This window comes from Oncorhynchus mykiss, chromosome 3 (genome assembly GCF_013265735.2).
Source record: "Oncorhynchus mykiss isolate Arlee chromosome 3, USDA_OmykA_1.1, whole genome shotgun sequence".
NCBI lineage: Eukaryota > Metazoa > Chordata > Actinopteri > Salmoniformes > Salmonidae > Oncorhynchus > Oncorhynchus mykiss.
This window is the reverse complement of record NC_048567.1, coordinates 74,914,793-74,932,292: the sequence shown is the minus strand read 5'-3', so window position 1 is coordinate 74,932,292 and position 17,500 is coordinate 74,914,793. Positions and strand designations below refer to the sequence as shown.

Below are 17,500 nucleotides of genomic sequence, written 5' to 3'. Positions count from 1 at the left end.
GTTTGTTGACTTGGCTTTCGAAGACCTTAGACCTCTGAATTTTTGGTGGTCTTCCTAAGCCAGGATTCAGACACAGCTAGAACATCCGGGTTGGCAGAGTGTGCTAAAGCAGTGAATAGAAGAAACTTAGGGAGGAGGCTTCTAATGTTAACATGCATGAAACCAAGGCTATTACGGTTACAGAAGTCGTCAAAAGAGAGCGCCTGGGAAATAGGAGTGGAGCTAGGCACTGCAGGGCCTGGATTCACCTCTACATCGCCAGAGGAACATAGGAGGAGTAGAATAAGGGTGCGGCTAAAAGCAATAAGAATTGGTCGTCTAGATTGTCTGGAACAGAGAGTAAAAGGAGGTTTCTGGGGGCGATAAAATAGCATCAAGGTATAATGTACAGACAAAGGTAAGGTAGGATGTGAATACAGTGGAGGTAAACCTAGGTATTGAGAGATGAAGATAGCGATATTGTCTCTAGAAACATCATTGAAACCAGGAGATGTCATTGCATGTGTGGGTGGTGGAACTAATAGGTTGGAAAAGGTATAGTGAGCAGGACTAGAGGCTCTACAGTGAAATAAGCCAATAAACACTAACCAGAACAGCAATGGACAAGACATATTGACATTAAGGAGAGGCATGCTTAGTCGAGTGATCAAAAGGGTCCAGTGAGTGGAGAGGTTGGTTGAGGGTCACGGCGATTTAGACAGCTAGCCAGGCCATCGGTAGCAAGCTAGCATAGGATGGAGTCTGTTGTTAGCCACCTCTTGCGTTCGGTCAGTAGATTAGTGGGGTTCCGTGTGGTAGAGGGGATTAATCCAAATCACACAACAACAACAAAAATAAGAACAATAGATATAGTTATAGAGGCCCGAGAAGAAAACTTAATAATAATAAAAATAAATAAATTGTCCGATTGTCTATTCAGATAGCAGCCGGTAAGACAGCTAACGGTTAGCGGGCCGCAGATGGGCGTTCAGGTAACGTTGCGACGGAGGAGCCAGCCGGATCTCCTTCAGGTAGATAACGTCGGCAGTCCAGTTGTGAAGGCCCGGTGGGGCTCCGCGTAGGCAGCAAAACGGGTCCGGATAGGTGACCGCAGCCCAGGAGTGAACGATGGAACTCAGGAGTGATTGACGGAGCTGGCTAGCACCGGAACAACCGATGCTTGCTCCGGAATCGACGAAAGCCGATTGTCACACGGATAGCAGCTAGCTAGCTGTGTATGTTGGAGTGTGTGTGTGTGTGTGTGTGTGTGTATATTGGTGTGTGTGTGTGTATGTTGGTGTGTGTGTGTGTGTGTGTGTGTGTGTGTGTGTGTGTGTGTGTGTGTGTGTGTGTGTGTGTGTGTGTGCCCCGCATTCATGGGTGAACAGAGAGTACTCGTGTGTGGGGTGCCCATGTTGAGGATCACCGTGGCGGAGGTGTTGTTGCCTACCTTCACCGATTGGCATTCAGGAAATCCAGAAACCAGTTGCACAGGAAGGGGTTCAGACCCAGGGCCCTGATCTTAGTGATGAGCTTGGTGGGCACGATGGTGTTGAAGGCTGAGCTGGTCGAAGAACAGCATTCTTACATAGGTACTTCTCTTGTCCATGTGGTGTAGAGTAGTGTTCAGTTCAATGGTGATTGCGTCATTCATGGATCTGTTAGGGCTATATGCTAATTGTACCGGGTCTAGGTTGTCAGGTAAGGTGGAGGTGATGTGGTCCTTTACTAGCATCTCGAAGCACTTCATGATGACAGAAGTGAGTGCTATGGGGGCGATAGTCGCGTCGGGCAGCTCGATGTTGTCTTCCTCGAAATGGGCAAAGAAGGTGTTTAGCTTGTCCGGGAGCGAGGCGATGGTGTCCGCGATGTGGCTGGCATTCCCTTAATAATACGTGATGGTCTGATGTCCCTGCCTCATACGTCTTGTGTCTGAGCCGCTGAATTGCGACTCCACTTTGTCCATCAAAACAGTCTTGAAGCATAGATTCCGATTGGTCAGAGTAACATTGAACAGGTTCTGCCTATAGGTGGGGAGGTGTGTGTGTGTGTGTGTGTGTGTGTGTGTGTGTGTGTGTGTGTGTGTGTGTGTGTGTGTGTGTGTGTGTGTGTGTGTGTGTGTGTGTGTGTGTGTGTGTGTGTGTGTGTGTGTGTGTTTGTGTGTGCGTGCGTGCCTGTGTGTGGTCTTTGACACTTTTCAGGTGACTATATGTGTAAGGTGGCCTGTGTGGGGGTTGACAAGAAACCGCCACCACAGAAACACACACACACACACTCATACACACACACACACATATCCACCAAGCGGCTCGGGGGTGGAGAAAGAGGCAGTGTAGTTAAGACTGTCGGCAGCCACTTCATGTATCACTCTCACTCCAAGAGACAACCTCACAGGAGAGAGAGAGGGAGACAGCAAGGGAGAGAGAGAGAGAGAGGGGTGGGGGGAGAGAGAGGGGGAGAGAGGGGGAGAGAGAGAGAGAAAGAGAGAGGGGGGTAGACAGCAAGGGAGAGAGAGAGAGAGAGAGAGAGAGAGAGGGAGAGAGAAAGGGAAGAGAAAAGTCAGCAGAGGGAGCAGAGACAAAGCATGATGGAGGAAATGAAGTGTGCTCGGCAGCATGTGGACCATGTGCTCAGGTAAGAACAACTCCAACAGAAATGTCTTTCTGTCCCTGTACATGTCTGTTTCTTCACTCGCTCTGTCTCTCTATCTGTTTCGGTCTCTGTCAATTTCAATTCAATCTGTCTCTCTCTTGGTCTCTTATTCTCTCTCTATCTGTTTCTCTTTCCCAGTTTCCCATCTCTCTGGCTCTCCATCTCTCTCTCCATCTCTCCATTTCTCCATCTCTCCGTCTCTCTCTTCATGTCTAATTTTCTTTCTCTCTTTCTGTCCCTCTCTCGTTCTGTCTGTTTATCTCTATCTGTCTGCATCGGTCTCCCATTCTGTGTCATTAGAAAGGTCAACAATCTGGTCTAACTTCAATATTTATCTGTTTGTTGCATTAGATTATTTATTTATTTGACTTTTGACTTCAGTGAAATGGAAGTCTACCTGGTTTGTACTGGGAGTATATCTGACCTGGTGGTTTGTCCTGGGAGTATATCTGACCTGGTGGTTTGTCCTGGGAGTATATCTGACCTGGTGGTTTGTACTGGGAGTATATCTGACCTGGTGGTTTGTACTGGGAGTTTATCTGACCTGGTGGTTTGTACTGGGAGCATATCTGACCTGGTGGTTTGTCCTGGGAGTATATCTGACCTGGTGGTTTGTCCTGGGAGTATATCTGACCTGGTGGTTTGTACTGGGAGTATATCTGACCTGGTGGTTTGTACTGGGAGTTTATCTGACCTGGTGGTTTGTCCTGGGAGTATATCTGACCTGGTGGTTTGTACTGGAAGTTTATCTGACCTGGTGGTTTGTCCTGGGAGTATATCTGGTTTGTACTGGGAGTATATCTGACCTGGTGGTTTGTACTGGGGGTATATCTGGTTTGTACTGGGAGTATATCTGGTTTGTACTGGGAGTATATCTGACCTGGTGGTTTGTCCTGGGAGTATATCTGGTTTGTACTGGGAGTATATCTGGTTTGTACTGGGAGTATATCTGACCTGGTGGTTTGTCCTGGGAGCATATCTGGTTTGTACTGGGAGTATATCTGGTTTGTACTGGGAGTATATATGACCTGGTGGTTTGTCCTGGGAGTATATCTGGTTTGTACTGGGAGTATATCTGACCTGGTGGTTTGTACTGGGAGTATATCTGACCTGGTGGTTTGTCCTGGGAGTATATCTGGTTTGTACTGGGAGTATATCTGGTTTGTACTAGGAATATATCTGGTTTGTACTGGGGGTATATCTGGTTTGTACTGGGATTATATCTGGTTTGTACTAGGAATATATCTGGTTTTTACTGGGAGTATATCTGGTTTGTACTGGGAGTATATCTGACCTGATGGTTTGTACTGGGAGTATATCTGGTTTGTACTGGTGGTACTGTTATGTAATGTGTGAGACCTATTTGTTCCATAACTCTTTCTTTCTCTGTGGGGCCTCCAGAGAACAGAGGAATGACACACACAAACACAGACGAGCACACTCACACATTCACACATGCACACACATATGCACACACCCCTCCTCTTGTGGAGAACCAGCCGAAACTTCCCACCAGCTATGTGAAGAATGTGATTATCACATATTTGTGTTTATTTTATTGCTGCGGGTTGCTCACAAAGGAGGAAACTAGATCAGGCAAACGCCCGATGCTAAGTGTGTGTGTGTGTGTGTGTGTGTGTGTGTGTGTGTGTGTGTGTGTGTGTGTGTGTGTGTGTGTGTGTGTGTGTGTGTGTGTGTGTGTGTGTGTGTGTGTGTGTGTGTGTGTGTGTGTGTGTGTGTGTGTGTGTGTGTGTGTGTGTGTGTGTGTGTATATATATTAGTGGTAAGTATGAGAGATTGAGTTTGTGAATTTATTGAGGTTTTTTTTTAAACGTTGGAACACAAAGGCTCAGATTATGAAATACAAATACCTATGCCTTATACACACACACTCACACACGTGTCACCTTTTCTATACACAGAGAGACTAACACACACACACTTATGTAGTCACATGTGCACTCGGCCACTGAGAACCATGCACCCACTCACCCCAACACCCACGCAACCACCCACACACTCACGTGCACAGACGAGCACCCACCCGCCCACACGCCCACACACACTCATACACACTTGTTCATGCACCCACACACACACCCACACACCCAGCCCAGGCGCCCGTCAAGCCCAGTGCATTCCAGAGCTCTCTAACACACAGTGTCTGAATGGAGGGGTGAATTTGGGGAATTTCAGCTGAAACGTGAGTACAAAAGCCAGGGGGACATTTAAGAGGCTTTAACTCCACCAGATTCATGGGAATCAGGAGAGGAACACACATAGGCACACACACACTCACAGACACAGGCACACACACACACACAAACAAGCATGAATACAAACACTCACACACACAAGCTGGCACAGATGGACTCACACACACACACACACACACACACACACACACACACACACACACACACACACACACAGAGAGAGATAGAAGGGGGGCTACATTCCTGGTGAAAGAACAGGGATTAGAAGAATAATACTTCCACCACACAACAGTAATGCAGGGTTTACCAACCGTCTCCTCGGGCCACCTAGACCTTTCACTTTTTTACCCTAAACCAGCATACCTGATTCAATTAGTCAAAGGCTTGATGATTAGTTGACTAATTGAATCAGGTGTGCCAGTTTAGGGTCCAAACAAAAATGTAAAATGTCTGGGAGAGTCCGAGGAGAGGGTTAGGAAAGCCTGGTCATCCATTGCACTAGACACTTTGGCCTGAATAGTAAAACCCTCTCTAGGACTGATGCAAACACGTGTAGACTACTTAAAAAATATATATAATAATCATCTCTAGTTTACATGAGATACAGCTGCAGAACTAGAAAATACCCCCCAAATCTCCACTTATCTCCAATGCATGATTTATGGCATGTCCTGCCTTTATAATTCCAATGTGTTTTGCCGTTTCATAGCTGTCAGACAAACTGTGCAAAAAGTGAAATGAAATGTAACTTTAGGCATTAATTCCGTCTGGTTAAGGTTATGGTTGTGGTTTGGGATAGGGTTCATCTTAAATGTAGACAATAATTCCGTCTGGTTAAGGTTATGGTTGTGGTTTGGGATAGGGTTCATCTTAAATGTAGACATTAATTCCAAGTGGTTAAAAGGAACATTTCTAAAATGTTCAACTTCATATGCATCATCTCAAGCATCACTTCAACATCAACACATGTGAAAATGGTGCGTTTCTATGTTTTGTAGTAAAAACAATGCAAAGAAGATAAGTGTTTCCAACGACATCATCAGCGTGCATTGTGTGATTTTAGCCAATTACTAATTGCCTACTAATTGCCGACTAGTTGTCTACTAATTGTCTAATTATTACCAATTAAGTGTCTACTAATTGTCTACTTATTTCCTACTAATTGCCTACTAATTGCCTAAGTATTAGCTACTAATTGCCTACTAGTCCTCTACTAATTGCCTAATTATTGTCAACTAATTGTCTACTAATTGACTACTTATTGCCTGAGTATTACCTACTAATTGCCTACGAATTGCATACTAATTGCCTAAGTACTACCTACTAATTGCCTACTAATTGCCTACTTATTGCCTAAGTATTACCTACTAATTGTCTACTTGTTGTCTACTAATTGGTTGATGATGTCATTGGAAACACTTGTCTTCCTCTATCTGTTTTACTACCTTCTCATGTGTTGATGTTGCTGTGGTGCTGAAGATGATGAATATGAAGTTTAACATTTTAGAAATGTCCCTTTAAGGTTAGGGTTAGTGATAGGATCAAAGGTTAGGGTTAGTGATAGGGTTAAAGGTTAGGGGTAATGATAGGGTTAAAGGTTAGGGTTAGTGATAGGGATAGGGTTAAAGGTTAGGGTTAGGGTTAAAGGTTAGGGTTAGAGTTAAAGGTTAGGGTTAGGGTTAAAGGTTAGTGTTAGTAATAGGGTTAAAATAGAAGAAGAACCTCCGATGCCCAGAGCCATAGGTCACAGTTCAAGCCCATCCTCAAACCCATCCCCAACACCCTAGCTCGATGCCACAGTTCAAACCCATCTGCAACACCCTAGCTCGATGCCACAGTTCAAACCCATCCTCAAATCCATCCCCAACACCCTAGCTCGATGCCACAGTTCAAACCCATCCGCAACACCCTAGCTCGATGCCACAGTTCAAGCCCATCCTCAAACCCATCCCCAACACCATGCCACAGTTCAAACCCATCCGCAACACCCTAGCTCGATGCCACAGTTCAAGCCCATTCTCAAACCCATCCCCAACACCCTAGCTCGATGTCACAGTTCAAACCATCCCCAACACCCTAGCTCGATTTCACAGTTCAGGCCCATACTCAAACCCATCCCCAACACCCTAGCTCGATGTCACAGTTCAAGCCCATCCTCAAACCCATCCCCAACACCCTAGCTCGATGTCACAGTTCAGGCCCATACTCAAACTCATCCCCAACACCCTAGCTCGATGCCACAGTTCAAGCCCATCCTCAAACCCATCCCCAACACCCTAGCTCGATGCCACAGTTCAAGCCCATCCTCAAACCCATCCCCAATACCCTAGCTCGATGCCACAGTTCAAACCCATCCCCATCCCCAACACCCTAACTGAATGTCACAGTTCAAGCCCATCCTCAAACCCATCCCCAACACCCTAGCTCGATGCCACAGTTCAAACCCATTCTCAAACCCATCCCCAACACTCTAGCTCGATGTCACAGTTCAAACCCATCCCCAATACCCTAGCTCGATGCCACAGTTCAAACCCATCCTCAAACCCATCCCCAACACCCTAGCTCGATGCCACAGTTCAAACCCATTCTCAAACCCATCCCCAACACCCTAGCTCGATGCCACAGTTCAAGCCCATCCCCAACACCCTAGCTCGATGCCACAGTTCAAGCCCATCCCCAACACCCTAGCTCGATGCCACAGTTCAAGCCCATCCCCAACACCCTAGCTCGATGCCACAGTTCAAACCCATCCCCAACACCCTAGCTCGATGCCACAGTTCAAACCCATCCCCAACACCCTAGCTCGATGCGAGCCTAGTAGATGGTAACAGACACCTTAGTCAGCGGTTGGAAATAAAATGCCACTCTGTGCCATAATTTCAACATTCAAAATATGGCTGGACAGCACATCATCCACTGAAGTTCAGGCTGGGATTCACTCAAAACGGTTTGCCAGACCATTCTATGACTCAGCAAAACATATCTCAACAACAGCATCAGTTCATTTCATCAGTGGCACTTTAACCAGACAAACACAACCCTGCCTCTAAAAGACTGGTCAACAGACCTGACCCTGATGTCACAGTCCATTGAAGTCCCCTCACACCTTGCCCAATAATACTGGCAAATGGCCTGATGTTCGCACCCATTGATTTCTGAAGGGAATGGCTGAGAGAGATAGACTACAGCTATTAGAGTACAGCCTAAAGCAAACTATAAATGTTGTCATAGGACTTCTGCAGTGGTTTCAAATGTCAGAGAATGAAAAGAAAAATAAATTCATACCAGAGAAGTTCAGATGAGAAAACGTGTTAATTTATTCAGGGGATTTCACAATATGAATGCAATGTCTCTGATTGACACCTCAAATCTGAACTACTGATATAAGTAACAACGTTTCCCATATTCACCATCACATGATCACTCTCACTGCGGAAATTGAGAGGGTGACAAAAGAGAAAGGGACAGTGGGGAAAAAAACTATTTCAAAAGCATTTTGAGGAAATGCAAATAGCTATACACCCATTACAAGATCAACCCCCCTCCTTCATCCTATCAGAGAGAGAGAGAGAGCAGGAGAGAGAGAGAGAGAGAGAGAGAGAGAGAGAGAGAGAGAGAGAGAGAGAGAGAGAGCGAGAGAGCGAGAGAGAGAGCGAGAGAGAGACCAATATAGGTGAAATCCCATTGCAGTTGTTTCTTAATGTCTAATGTGATGGTAATGCCCCTTGTTATCCTCCGCTGTAAAGACATTACTGCCCAACGGAGAATGAAGAGATTGGGGGAGATGTAGAGCGATGGAGGAGAGATGAGGAGGGAAGGAGGAGGCGTGAAGGAGAGACTAGAGGTGGAGGAGAGATGAGGAGGGATGGAGGAGAGATGAGGAGGGATGAAGGAGGCATGGAGGAGAAGATGAGGAGGGATGGAGGAGAGATGAGGAGGGATGGAGGAGAGATGAGGAGGGATGGAGGAGAGATGAGGAGGGATGGATGGATGAGGCGTGAAGGAGAGAGTAGAGATGGAGGAGAGATGAGGAGGGATGGAGGAGAGATGAGGAGGGATGGAGGAGGCATGAAGCAGAGAGTAGAGATGGAGTAGAGATGAGGAGGGATGGAGGAGAGATGAGGAGGGATGGAGGAGGCGTGAAGGAGAGAGGAGAGATGGAGGAGAGATGAGGAGGGATGGAGGAGGCATGAAGCAGAGAGTAGAGATGGAGTAGAGATGAGGAGGGATGGACGAGAGATGAGGAGGGATGGAGGAGGCATGAAGCAGAGAGTAGAGATGGAGTAGAGATGAGGAGGGATGGAGGAGAGATGAGGAGGGATGGAGGAGGCGTGAAGGAGAGAGGAGAGATGGAGGAGAGATGAGGAGGGATGGAGGAGGCGTGAAGGAGAGAGTAGAGATGGAGGAGATTTGAGGAGGGATGGAGGAGAGATGAGGAGTGATGGAGGCGTGAAGGTGAGAGTAGGGATGGAGGAGAGATGAGGAGGGATGGACGAGAGATGAGGAGGGATGGAGGAGGCATGAAGCAGAGAGTAGAGATGGAGTAGAGATGAGGAGGGATGGAGGAGGGATGGAGGAGGCGTGAAGGAGAGAGTAGAGATGGAGGAGAGATGAGGAGGGATGGAGGAGGCGTGAAGGAGAGAGTAGAGATGGAGGAGATTTGAGGAGGGATGGAGGAGAGATGAGGAGGGATGGAGGAGGCGTGAAGGAGAGAGTAGAGATGGAGGGGAGATGAGGAGGGATGGACGAGAGATGAGGAGGGATGGAGGAGGCGTGAAGGAGAGAGTAGAGATGGAGGAGAAGATGAGGAGGGATGGAGGAGAGATGAGAAGGGATGGAGGAGAGATGAGGAGGGATGGAGGAGAGATGAGGAGGGATGGAGGAGGCGTGAAGGAGAGAGTAGAGATGGAGGAGAGATGAGGAGGGATGGAGGAGAGATGAGGAGGGATGGAGGAGGCGTGAAGGAGAGAGTAGAGATGGAGGAGATTTGAGAAGGGATGGAGGAGAGATGAGGAGGGATGGAGGAGGCGTGAAGGAGAGAGTAGAGATGGAGTAGAGATGAGGAGGGATGGACGAGAGATGAGGAGGGATGGGGGAGGCGTGAAGGAGAGAGTAGAGATGGAGGAGAAGATGAGGAGGGATGGAGGAGAGATAAGGAGGGATGGAGGAGAGATGAGGAGGGATGGAGGAGAGATGAGGAGGGATGGAGGAGAGATGAGGAGGGATGGAGGAGGCGTGAAGGAGAGAGTAGAGATGGAGGAGAGATGAGGAGGGATGGAGGAGAGATGAGGAGGGATGGAGGAGAGATGAGGAGAGATGAGGAGGGATGGAGGAGGCGTGAAGGAGAGAGTAGAGATGGAGGAGAGATGAGGAGGGATGGAGGAGAGATGAGGAGGGATGGAGGAGAGATGAGGAGGGATAGAGGAGATATGAGGAGGGATGGAGGAGAGATGAGGAGGGATGGAGGAGAGATGAGGAGGGATGGAGGAGAGATGAGGAGGGATGGAGGAGAGATGAGGAGGGATGGAGGAGGCGTGAAGGAGAGAGTAGAGATGGAGGAGAGATGAGGAGGGATGGAGGAGAGACGTGAAGGAGAGAGTAGAGATGGAGGAGAGATGAGGAGGGATGGAGGAGAGATGAGGAGGGATGGAGGAGAGATGAGGAGGGATAGAGGAGATATGAGGAGGGATGGAGGAGAGATGAGGAGGGATAGAGACTGGAGAAAGATTTGTGGTATATATATTTTTTCAATTCAAAACTATTGACATTAGATTTACATTATGTGATAGTATTATACATCTACACAGCCCAGTAGATCAGTCTAATTCAAGTCTAATTCAAGGAACCAAATGTGGTTACAGGCTGAGTGCAGAAAAAAATGTAGGCTAGTCATATTCTGGAAAACATGTAACCTTATCATTTCTGTCTGTAAAATCGTGTTATTCAGAGAAGTGGACTTTCCTGAAAACGTGTCTATGGACACGCGCACGCACTACACGCACACGGGTCGCAGCAGGGACGGCCCCTGTTTACCAGGGGATTTATTGCTGGCTGGGGGTCGTCGTCAGGGCGAGCGAGGGACGCGCCTATATACAGGCTGAGGTGAATGGGAAGCTATGCTGAAGCAGGAAACTCAGTGGCATTTCCGACTGATTCAGTATGCACACGGCGAAAAGCCCCGCGGCCAGTCAGCGATAAGGGGAGAGGGGAAATGACTTGCAGGAGTCGCAGATGACTGAGTGATGAGATCATTAAGTGCATTCGCGATGAGAAAGTCAGTTGAGAAAGTCAGTTGCTAGAGAAAGTGTTTTTCAGCCTTTGGTGATGTTTTTTTTGTTGTTGTCGCGTTCTGGTTTTTGTAGCATGTAACTGCGGAGTGTCGCGCCATGGAAAGGTGTCTGCAACCCCGGGCTCCCTCCTGCACGACTCTTGGCGTTTGCAACAGCAAGGGGCGGAGGAAGAAAACTCGAGTCCGGAGACAGACAACCACAAGGTAAGCTACAGCTGTTGACCGTGTATATCATCTTAATACTTCGGATATACAGCATTAAGCCTATTGTTTTATTTGCTACGTTTTTTCACATTCATAAGATTGGTGTTTAGATAAGTGCCATTATTTTGTTAGGTCTACAGTTAGGCTATCATATTCTAGAGTTTGCATTGTGTGAAACACCAGAAGAAGCATGGCATTGCAACAGTGTGTGGTCTGCCTTGGTTCTATCATTGTAGACTGCGTGCGTGCGTGTGTGTGCGCGTGCGTGCGTATGATCTCTGTGTGTGTTTTCCCTTCTTTAAATTGCTGGAGGAGGGGTGGTATGCAAGTCGAGCTAGATATATGTGTGTGTGTGTGTGTGTGTGTGTGCGTGTGTGTGTGTGAGGGGGGGAGATCTGAGAGTGTGGTTGGGTGCAGACAGGATCTCTGTGTGTGTTTTCCCTTCTTTAAGTTGCGGGAGGAGGGGTGGTATGCGAGTCGTGCTGTGTGTGTGTGTGTGTGTGTGTGCGTGTGTGGGGTGGTATGCTAGCTGGGCTGGTGGAAATTCCTGTGTGTGTTTTGGAATGTGATTACCCCGGGGGAGACACCATCAGAGAGAGAGAGAGAGAGAGAAAGCAGGAATAAACCAACATGATTTGATTCCATTAATGTTAGTTATGATATGACTGACTTACAGGTGACTTTTGTATTTCAAATAGTGATAATGATAATAGTTATCATCATCCTTCATCATCATATCCTTGTGAGATATAATTACAATAAAAATGCAGTTCAAGGAACAAAGCAAGTATTAGTGTGTGTGTGTGTGTGTGTGTGTGTGAGAGAGGGGGGAGATTGTGGTTGGGTGCAAACCATTTGTAACAGGTCAGGTGTTTTGAAGGGACATTTAACCATTGGTCCAATTGGTCAGGTGTTTTAAAGGACATTTAACCATTGGTCCAATTGGTCAGGTGTTTTAAAGGACATTTAACCATTGGTCCAATTGGTCAGGTGTTTAAAAGGACATTTAACAATTGGTCCAATTGGTCAAAGGTTTAAAAGGACATTTAACAATTGGTCAGGTGTTTGTAAGGACATTTAACCATTGGTCCAATTGGTCAGGTGTTTGAAAGGACACTTAACCATTGGTCCAATTGGTCAGGTGTCCTTTGTAACACTTGACCTGTTACAAATGGTTTGTTACTTATTTCAAATGGTTTTATGCAAACACCGTTATTCCTCTGTCTTCAGAGTAGAAAGTCAAGGGGCAATGCAGTTAAAATTGTGCTTTTTTTATGATATTTCCACACTTTTAGATCGAAACAACACTGAAACTGTGAAAATGATGAATGTGCCCTTTAGTATAAGAGCTGTCTAAAAACAAGTTTTTGGCCCAGATCATGACATTACAATCTGATATAATTATAATAGACCAATGACAGTTTATCTTGATGTGCATATATCCTCCTACACGGTTGTTGGCCCTGCTCTGTCATATTGACATTCCATTCCTCATTGTTGGCAGCGTGCACTTATGCTACCAAAGACCAAAATATATCTGTATTCAGGCCTACTTCCACTTTAACCTTTCACTGCAGTGGGCTAAATCATGGTCACAGTTTCTTGGTGGTCTTTAAAAACATCTACTTTCAAACAAAAGTATACACCTCACAGACATTATTATGGGCATACTTTCTTTTTAATTAATTATGAAATAATGAAAAATTATGAGAAACATTCCACCCATGATGCCACTAGAGGGCGCTTTGATCAACCGACTGCATTAAAAGGCTACAGCGATGAACAAAAGCAAAAGAGATGTGCAGTAGCTGTCTGCAAAGCACCAATTGTTTCTTAGGCAGTGGATTTGCTAGCAGCATCCTTCATCAAAGTTCTTTCCCAACAAGCAGCAGCAGTCAATAGCAACGTTTCAAAAAGTACATCTCAAAATAGTTATTCTTCTAGCTAACTATTATTATTAAAAGCAAATGACTTTATATTGTTGCGCTGCTGCTAGCTAACATTAACTTAGCTAGTTAGCTAGCTACTATTCTCAAGTAGGATAGCTAGCTAGCTAGCTACTGACCTGACATTTATATTTACATAGGGTACCTGTAGCTAGCCTAGCTACATAAAAAGTGATATCAGAATCGTAAAAGGGAAACGCTGCCCTAGTGCCAAGGTGCCTTCTGACAATGTAAACAATGTTCCTGCATAGCCAGCTACACTTTTCCTCTATGTTTGTTTATTTATTTGTTTGTTTATTTGGATCCCCATTAGCAAATGGTGGAAGAGTGCTTTCTGTTTTTCTCCTGCAAAACCTCTTGAACGGTAGGAGCTATAATTTAATTTTATTTTATTTTATTTTTTTACCTTTATTTAACTAGGCAAGTCAGTTAAAGAACACATTCTTATTTACAATGACGGCCTACACCAGCCAAACCCGGGCGCCGCTGGGCCAAATGTTTTCCGCCCAAATCACGTCCAGTTGTGATACAGCCTGGAATCGAACCAGGATGTCTGTAGTGACATCTGAAGCACTGAGATGCAGTGTCTTAAACCGCTGTGCCACTTGGGAGCCCGGAAGCTACTATTATTAGCTGTGTGCTAATATTGCCCCATTCCTGAATGCTAAGATTCTCAGGAACACTAATCTATTTTCCTTTACAATGCTCTCAAGCTGTGCAGGGCTCGTTAGAGCAAAGAGTGGACATGACCGGGCAAATCAGACTGAGGAGGACAGCACCACATAATTGAAAGCATTTATGTTATTTTCTACACAAAATGATTGCCTGGTGATCTTCTGATCACTTCCCAATACCTTTCTGAATATTTCAGTCACTTCAGACTGAAATGCTGTCAAAGTACTCTCTGATTGTCTGACAAAGTTCTGTCAGACAAAGTTCTGTCAGACAAAGTTCTGTCAGACAAAGTACTGTCAGACAAAGTACTGTCAGACTGCCAGGCAAAGTACTGTCAGACAAAGTACTCCCTGACTGTCTGATAAAGTACTCTCTGACTGTCAGACAAAGTACTGTCAGACAAAGTACTGTCAGACAAAGTACTGTCAGACTGTCAGGCAAAGTACTGTCAGACAAAGTACTGTCAGACTGTCAGGCAAAGTACTGTCAGGCAAAGTACTGTCAGACAAAGTACTGTCAGACAAAGTACTCCCTGACTGTCTGACAAAGTACTCTCTGACTGTCAGGCAAAGTACTGTCAGACAAAGTACTGTCAGACTGTCAGGCAAAGTACTGTCAGACAAAGTACTCCCTGACTGTCTGACAAAGTACTCTCTGACTGTCAGACAAAGTACTGTCAAACAAAGTACTGTCAGACTGTCAGGCAAAGTACTGTCAGACAAAGTTTCTATATGCTGTTTTACTTTTTTCAGAGAGTGTAATGGTTGGACCATGTCCTATAAATGATTAGTAGGAATTGTCAATGGGTAGGGGCTATTGGTCTATCTGTGACTGACTGTATGACTATTTTAACACACATCTGTAGTGTGTGTAGCGGCAGTGGCCACCAACCATCTTTCTGGAGATCTGTTCTCTGGTGGATTTTCACCCCAACCATCACAAATAACATCAGATGCTGCCAAAGAAGTTGTTGTTGAGAAGCTAGGTGTAGTTGAGAAGCTAGGTGTAGTTGAGAAGCTAGGTGTAGTTGAGAAGCTAGGTGTTGTTGTGTGTGCGTGTGTAGTAAGTTTGAAATGCTACCTCTTCCACCTTTCACAGACTGTAGTTGTGTATAGTAATGTCACTATTGGAGAAAGCTGTTGATGACAATGTAGATAAAACCACTAAATCAAATCAAATCAAATTTATTTATATAGCCCTTCGTACATCAGCTGATATCTCAAAGTGCTGTACAGAAACCCAGCCTAAAACCCCAAACAGCAACAGCACTAGCTTTTTAACTTTCTACCATCGATCGCTACTCTGGTGCCGCTCTGGACCTCCTACCTGATTATGTTTAGCTAACACCCTCTAACTTTCACCATCATCTGTTTTCATCCCACAGGAACACCTTACAGAGCTTTAGCACATGTAAAACAATAACTTGAGAAGATACTTCTCAAATTTGTATCCCTACGCCCACACAACTGGCTGAGCTTTTCTCCCTACGCCCACACAACTGACTGAGCTTTTCAGTGACCCAAGGAGGCTCAGGGAAATAAATGATAAAAAATGTATTTTGAGGTAAAAACAAAAATAAACATATAGTTATTTAATTGACATGAAGTGATGATTTAGAAAAACATTTACAAAGACAGCATGGGGCGTTTAATAGTGAAGTCATGCAATAGCCAGGGGTACATCTGTGAGACACCTGCAACAGTCTCATGTCCCAGACACCATGTGGTTAAACCACAGCCAGGGGACATCTGTGAGACACCTGCAACAGTCTCATGTCCCAGACACCATGTGATTATACTACAGCCAGGGGACATCTGTGAGACACCTGCAACAGTCTCATGTCCCAGACACCATGTGATTATACTACAGCCAGGGGACATCTGTGAGACACCTGCAACAGTCTCATGTCCCAGACACCATGTGATTATACTACAGCCAGGGGATATCTGTGAGACACCTGCAACAGTCTCATGTCCCAGACACCATGTGATTATACTACAGCCAGGGGACATCTGTGAGACACCTGCAACAGTCTCATGTCCCAGACACCATGTGATTATACTACAGCCAGAGGGACTTGAATTGTAAGATTTTAACATTTACCAAAGACACATTATGAAATACACAATATGAAAAAAATAGCCTCCATCTATTTATAATAGAACAAAATCAAGATGGTTTTATACCTAATTGTTTCTTAAAACATATTATTGATGATCTAGTCATAGTGAATGGGCCATTTTTAAATGATGTAAAACAGTGTTTTTCTCATATAAGTGGACAGATGATGAGGTAAGGGTTGTGTTTGGGTTGTTCCCCGGAGGAGCTAACTAATTGTTGGAACTAGATGGGGAACTGGAAGGACAGAGACTGCCCACAGTCGCCCACACACAAATGTTAAATATTCCAATGAGCAATCTGGTCCGTCGGTATACCAAGACACTTCACACCATGGGAATTTAACATGCAATGTGATCGTGAACATAAACAAGTCCTGTTTTTTTGTTAAATAATTCCAGAACATCTCATTATGATATTATGTATTATATAATGTTCTCTATTGCCTGTTTTTCAGAAGCTGAAATCGCCATGGTGAAGATGATTGACAAGGTGAAGATGATTGACAAGGTGAAGATGATTGACAAGGTGGAGATGATTGACAAAGTAGAGATGATTGACATTGGTCATCCATTCTTCTACCGGTAAGATACTGGTCCTTCCATCTGTTATACAGAGCTTCTAGAGGAATGACGTTGTCATGTGTGTTCAGGCCCTCCGATGTAGACCCAAACATCTTGATTCCTAAAAACTATACCTGTTATAGATTTTACTATTGTCTTCAAAGAGGGAAATACCTGTGGAAGGACTGTACCAATCTAGCTCTCTCCCTATACATTCATTCACTTTTACTTACTGACTTTCCGTATCTATTTAGTGAACTGGTTCACAATTTCTGCAGTTTTGGGTCGAGGATGTTCAATGTCTAATTCAGTCCAAGGGTTGCACTTACATTCAGAGGATCCCCTACTCATTCTCTCATTATTTCACTCTGTCATTCTCTGTGTTCTCATTCTATCATTCTCTCAGTTCTCTCATTCTCTCATTATTTCACTCTGTCATTCTCTGTGTTCTCATTCTCTCATTATTTCATTCTGTCATTCTCTGTTTTCTCATTCTATCATTCTCTCAGTTCTCTCATTATTTCACTCTGTCATTCTGTCATTCTCTGTGTTCTAATTCTATCATTCTCTCAGTTCTCTCATTCTCTCATTATTTCACTGTCATTCTCTGTGTTCTAATTCTATCATTCTCTCATTATTTCACTGTCATTCTCTGTGTTCTAATTCTATCATTCTCTCATTCTCTCATTATTTCACTCTGTCATTCTCTGTGTTCTCATTATTTCACTGTCATTCTCTGTGTTCTCATTCTATCATTCTCTCAGTTCTCTCAGTTCTTTCAATCTGTTCTTCATCTGTTTTAACATAATACCTCCTACAGTGTGTCTAATCATCAGATCATAAGTCATGAATCTTGAA

At 44.9% G+C, this 17,500-nt stretch overlaps 1 long non-coding RNA gene across 1 annotated transcript; it reads left to right on the top strand.

The window, feature by feature from the left end:
• The first annotated feature begins 2,487 nt into the window (after positions 1 to 2,487).
• LOC118964329 lies at positions 2,488 to 17,074 on the top strand. The gene is made up of 3 exons (XR_005051381.1): positions 2,488 to 2,613; positions 11,210 to 11,340; positions 16,537 to 17,074. It is a non-coding gene; the product is annotated as an uncharacterized LOC118964329 (long non-coding RNA).
• The last annotated feature ends 426 nt before the right edge of the window (positions 17,075 to 17,500 follow it).